Below are 6954 nucleotides of genomic sequence, written 5' to 3'. Positions count from 1 at the left end.
TCTAATGCCTAAAAAAGAGGAAAGTGACTGCAAAGGCAAAAATTTCACTTCGTAAAAATCTTGTTTATTTAATTAAAAATCAGCTATTTGGACTTAAAGAGGATTTTATGAATTTAACTTCAAAAGCAAGGGAAGTAAAAGCTAAAATAAATGAATGGGACTACATCAAACTAAAAAGCTTCTGCTCAGCATAAGAAATCGTCAACAAGGTGAAGGGAGAACCATCCAAATGGGAAAATATATTTGCAGGCAACACCTCCGATAAGGGCCCAATATCCAAAATATACAAAGAACTCATACAACTCAATAATAACAAAAAACCAAATGATCCAATCAAAAAATGGGCAGAGGACCTGAACAGACACTTCTTCCTAGAGGACATACAAATGTCCAGCAAATATTTGAAAAGATGCTCAGCTATTAGGGAAATGCAAATCAAAACCACAGTAAGATACCATCTCACACCTATTAGAATAGCTATAATCAACAGGACAACTAATAACAAATGTTGGCGAGGATGCAGAGAAAAAGGAACTCTCATACACTGTTGGTGGGACTGCAAATTGGTATAGCCACTGTAGAAAACAGTATGGAGGTTCCTCAAAAAACTAAGAATTGATCTACCTGATGATCCTGCAATTCCTGTACTGGTCTCCAATCCAAAGACTTGAAAATTCATATCTGAAAACATATTTGCACATTGATGTTCATAGCAGCATTATTCACAGTGGCCAAGACATGGAAGCAAGTGTCCTATGTGGAGGTTCCTCAAAAAACTAAGAATTGATCTACCTGATGATCCTGCAATTCCTGTACTGGTATTTACTCCAAAGACTTGAAAATTCATATCTGAAAACATATTTGCACATTGATGTTCATAGCAGCATTATTCACAGTGGCCAAGACATGGAAGCAACCGAAGTGTCCTATGATAGATGATTGGATAAAGAAGCTGTGGTACATATATACAATGGAATATTACTCAACCATAAGAAGAGATGAAATACTGCCATTTGTGACAACTTTGATGGACCTCAAGATAATCATGCGAAGCAAAATAAACCAGACTGAAAAAGTTGAAAATCACATGATATCACTTATATGTGATATATAAACCTAAAAACAATATATGAACAGGACAATCAAACAGAGGCTCATGGACATGGACTATAGACTAGTGGTTACCAGAGGATAAGGGTTGGGGGAGGAGAGAGGAGGCAGGTGGGGTAAAAAGGGTCAAATATGTGGTGACAGAAAGAAATCTAACTATGGGAGGTGAGCAAATATATATATGCCTTACTGTTAAAAAAAGATTTATAAGTTTCAAGTGCACAATTCAATAATACATCACATGTATATTGCATTGTGTGTTCACTACCCAAAGGTAAATTTCCTTCCATTACCATGTATTTGGCCCCCTGTTTTCTTATTTACCTGCCCTTCCCCGATCCCCTTTGGTAACCACTAAACTGTTGTCTATGAGTTTTTAAAGAAGGACTGTGTTCATGTGCTTTTATTTAGATAATGTTTTATTTGCTTTTTTTTTCCTGAGCTTATTCAATATACTTTTAAATCTATTGTCTTATCTCTCTGTTTTATCTCCCTTTTGAACAACAACAACAAAAAAAACAGAATGTTTCACAAATTTGTCATCTTTTCTCAAGGCCCATGCTCATACTACTTCATTCTTTAAAATTATAGACCATGTACTACTGCAGCATACTTGCTATGTAACATTACTATTGTTTAACTCATCAGTGATAGTCATGTTTTGGGTACAGTGGTTGTAAACCTATATAGCAAAATCTCAACATTTTCCCTTTGGTAATTTTCACATAAAATTTTTTTTTGAGCTTTATTACAAGCAGAGATCACAGACTCTTAAATGATAGATATTTCTTAAAGATCCTTCTAGTCACCCTTGAACTCCATTAATTTTTATTTCTTACAATATCATTGAAAGATTACCCAGCTTCTTCTTAAACTCTTGCACTGACTTGGAACTCACTATTTTGGCTGATGTTCTTTTCGTTGTTGAAAATTCTTCTTAATTGGATAGAAAGCTGTCATTGTCATTTCTGCTCATTAGTTAATATAATGGAAGTATGCCTATTACCTCTTCCTTGAGAATCTTAACAATTTGAAGAGGTATATCTAACCTAATTCTCCACTCACATTTTCCTGCTTTGTAATCTCTGTTTTGGAGAAAGGTTATGAGGGAAATTTAAACTTGCAATCTTAACTTCTTTTTAGTAAACCCAATTCCTTTTAAAATTACTTCCTCTTTGAGAATGCTTTGCAAATATAGTTTATGAGTAAAATTGTGTGAGTAAAATTATGAAGTAGAAAATCATCTGTATTAAGAATATACATGGCATCTATGTAGCGCAAATTCATATCTACTAAGAGGATGAAATCAATGCTTGTTAAATAAAAATATTGCACACATGTTGGGGAATGACATTGTGTACCAAAAACAAAAGGAAATCTGTGGTGCCACATGAAAACCATCCATTTTGGCAGGGGAAGACAGCGCAGGTAGCTTACTCCATCCAATGTAGAAGATAAAATCCTCTAAGAAGCTATTCCAGGATGGAGCAACTTCGAAGATGATTTTCATCTCCAATTTCTGTGGACATCTCTGACCTTTGCTCGGTAAGTTAAGAACAGGAGGAATTATCAATGCCCTTTATCTTCCCCCTCCCCATTTTTTTCTTTTTGTGTTTCAGAATAAATAGAAGATGGAAGAGAAATAGAATGCTGTTGTTAAATTTCTAAGTAGCACTGGGGAAAAACTGTCATGGCAGAGTAAATGATAAAGAACCTTAGTCCTGTTTCTGAAATGGAAATCCAAATACTCTCAGAGGTTGATAGTATCTCTTAATGATTTACATTAATTATCCAAATAGAATCCCAACTACAACATCATGAGCACAAAATGTTCTCAAATTCTTGATCTGGACTACTTTTTTTAGGAATAATGCTCAAGTTTTCATTATTCTCTTTAGGCTAGTTTATACTGTTGGCTCATACTGATTTGATCCTTAAACAAATTAGCAGATAATTTTCATAAGAAATATGGTTAAAGCAGATCTCCTCATGCTATATTTGTGCAATTAAAAAAATCTCAAAATTTAAATGCAGGATTTTACATTTATTCTTATGTCTATTTTTTTGTTATTGTTGTTTCAAACTTCCAAGATAATTTTGAGTATTGAGCCCATCAATCATCACATCAACACTTTATTATTTGGCTTTCTATGAGAATCTGATAAAGATAACTATATGTCTTCATCTGAATAAAAAATTACAAACTGTTAAATGAGACAGGAGCAAGGTCAAAGTCCTGTGGCCTGGCACAAAGTCTTTTCTTTAAGTGGATATTTAGCCATTAGTTAATATTATGGATACTTCATGCAGATCAGCTAGTCACAAAGCCATGAAACTCTGGTCTCATGTAGCCCAAATCTGCATTTTAGCTACATGAACCAATAAGTTCAGAATTTAATGGAGATGTCTAAAATCAAGATGTGTGATACAGACAGCATTCTCCCAGTATAGTACTACATTCTTAAATATTAGAAGATTTTTCTCCTCAATTTCTTTTTTATTCTTTTCATTTATTAATTAAGCTATTTTGTCATCTCCTCCCAAACTACTTCTTGATTTATTCTCATTACTCTCTGCTCTGCTATCACTTTGAGGCATTCCAAATGGAACACATAATTGCAGATATGCTGATACATATACATATACCCAAAAGAAATTATTAATTATTATTTGTATGAGAATTAAGAACTATACCTCTTCAGCATTAAGCTTAAATGGTTCTTAACATTTGAATATTAGCTTTCTAAATAAACCAAACAAAGCATTATTTTTATCTTCAAATTATTGATTTATAGAAATAGAGAAATTATTTAATTTTCTCCCATTTGGATGTAACTTCTGTGATTCTTGCTTATGGGTGACATAATAAGAAAAGATCAGAGGCAAAGACATAGCAGGATGCTAGAAATTCTAAATGGTTTTAATAAATTCTTAGGATCTGTCACATCAAGTGCTGTGAATCAGTTCCAGATGGGAAAAAAAGAAGATGAGTGAAAGACAAACACAGGGTGGTATTGCTTAATAATGGAGGATGAGTTTGGCAGATGGTAGGCTCTATTCTCTGCTCCCAAGCAGGGGAAGGATAAAGTGGATTTTCCTTTGTAGAAAAGAGTTAAAAGCTCTATTCCGCTTTAATAGATGACTGCAGATCTGGGTGTATCCTTAACCTTTGCCTGATATCTCTGGATCTGAAATAGAGCAGAGCCTGTCTGGGATGTACTGGCAGAGATTCCTTCTTCATACATTGAATAAAAATACTGAAAAACCAGTTCTGAATTATTACATTAGAATTCTTTCGTGATCACTTGCAATCAGTTTTCAGCATCAGAGAAATTAAGGGAATGTATAAGGTGTCACACCAATTAGGCTATATAGAACTCTTAGATGGCAAGAGGCCAGTTATTGTAACATTTCTGAGTTGGAGGAGAACTTCAGACCCTTTATTTTTGGAGCTGGATGATATATGCACTTTTGGGGAAGGATTTTCAACTTTAATAATAATTTGGATAACATTAAAGCCAAGATAAAACAATAAATAGGTTTTACTAGTTCCATTATAACAATAATAATGAACATTTATTGAGTCCCAGGTACTGTTCTAAACACCTTGCATACATTAGCATATTTAATCGTTGCAGTTACCATAGATGTGTGTAAGTTTTATACCTTATTTTCTGATGGAGAAGCAGAGGCACATGGAGGTAGAATAATTTGCCTCTGAGAACTGAGATGTGGAAGAGTCCTGGATTTGAATCCAAGAAATCTAGTTCTAGAGCTTATAGTACTTAACCAAAATGCTGTCCTGCCTGTCAGGATTGTAGAAAGATAAAGCAACTACAAATTTTAAGTATAAATTATTTGCTGAAAGTCAGTTAATCAATGAAATAAATAATCTAAGGATGCTATATTGGTGGGATTTTTAGATCGATAACATAAAGTGTCTTTGTTATTCATGACCCCTTAGGTCACATATGAGTTTAGATTAATAAAGGGACACATGGTGAGTCCCTAGATCACTGCAGGATGGTTATCAGAAAGACCAACCAAGTGATTAGAGGGTGGAGAGTTTGAGTTAAATCACATGCCAATGATTTGATCAATTATGCTTAAATAATGAAACCCCAGTAAAAACTCTGGACACCAAAGCTTAGTGATGCTTTCTGGTTGATGAACACAATGATGTGCCAGGAGGGTGATGTGTCTTGATTCCATGAAGACTGGGCACAGAATCTCTGCATTTGGGACCCTCCCAGACCTTACTCTATGTGTTTATTTGGCTGTTCCTGAGTTGTATCATTTATAAAACTGTAATCATAAGTTTAGTGTTTTTTTTTTGTTCTGTGAATCATTTTAATGAATTATCAAACATTAGGGGGCTAAAGAAACCCCCCAAATTTGTAGCCAGTTGGTCTGAAGAGAAGGCAATCTTGTAGATTGACCCTTTAACTTGTGGGGTCTGTGTTAACTTCAGGTGGTTCATACCAGGAATGAATTGAAGTACACTAGTTAGGGCTGAAACAGAATAGGGGTGAATAAAGATAAACATTAATCATTACTTCTTCACATTTGGTAACAAAACTAAGACTTTATTTCTTTTAATACTGCAGTTAAGGACATAAAGGTGTGCAGAAGGTGACCTTGGTCTTGAGCTTCTCCTGAAGGATGTATGTGTATGTATAAGTGCATGATATGAGTGTGTATATAAAACTGGAGCATTTTGAACTATATAAGTGATTATGAGCTTTGATTAGAGAAAAAACTTATCCAGAGAACAGAAAGTAGAACAATTTCATTGACATAGAATGTTCCTTTACATTGTAAATTTATAAATTTATAAAGGAGCTTATGATATTACTGAATTCAATCTCCTTTTTGTACTGATGAGGACATTGGAAATCATTAGTTCAGATCTGATAACTTTTCTAAGGGCACAATTCTAGTCACATTTGGGATTAGTGGGATTAGTCTATAGCTCTATCCACTAAAGAAGAGGTTGTGCATAATATTAAACATTTATCTATTTGTATTCTTTACTTAATAAATTGGCTTGTAATATATAAATGTGTTCTTACTGAATATTTCAACACAGAAATACCTAGAATAAATATCAAATCTCCCTTTTCCCCATGTTAATCACAATTCTCTCCCATTTTTACAGTTTGGTGTGCATTTTTTTAAACATTTTCCCATGCATTTACATACCATCGTGATATGCTGCTTTGGTTAAAAGTGCTTTTCCATAAAGGTGTTTATGAATACATATTGCTCTTCAGTTTTCTTTTCACACTTAATGAAAGATATCAGGCATATTCCTATGTCAGCATTATAGCTCTAATCCATTCTTGTAACTCCTGCATGGAATGTACTTATTGAATTCATGTAAAAGAATAAAAGGGAAGATAACATTCACTTCTAACTGAAAGAAGACTAAAGGAGTTTCACTTTTACTTTGTGTATTTCCAGTGCTTTCTTTTAATTATTGTTTGCTTTCTGTCTTGTACTTCTTCCCTGAAATTAAACTTTTCTCTGAATGTCTTTCATCTCTTTTTCCTAAAAGATATGTATTTACAATAGTTGCTTATGCAATATTTTCTTTAGCTTATTTAAATACTTCATTATGTGATGAACTGTAAATCTAAGTCTAAATCTTTAGGTCGTCTGATGAGAATGGGATTTATCATTAGGATCAGAAATTATTCATAAATTGAAAATAAAAACAGAAGAAAATGGTATGTGCTTCATTTATGCATAATAATTTAAATTTATTTTTGCATTTTTTTTTAATTTTTATTTTTTTGGTTGCATAGATTAACAAAATAAAATAAGTTTCAGTTCCCTTTAACA

This window comes from Pteropus alecto, unplaced genomic scaffold (assembly GCF_000325575.1).
Source record: "Pteropus alecto unplaced genomic scaffold, ASM32557v1 scaffold146, whole genome shotgun sequence".
In the NCBI taxonomy this organism is placed as follows: domain Eukaryota; kingdom Metazoa; phylum Chordata; class Mammalia; order Chiroptera; family Pteropodidae; genus Pteropus; species Pteropus alecto.
Note: the sequence above shows the minus strand (reverse complement) of the source record.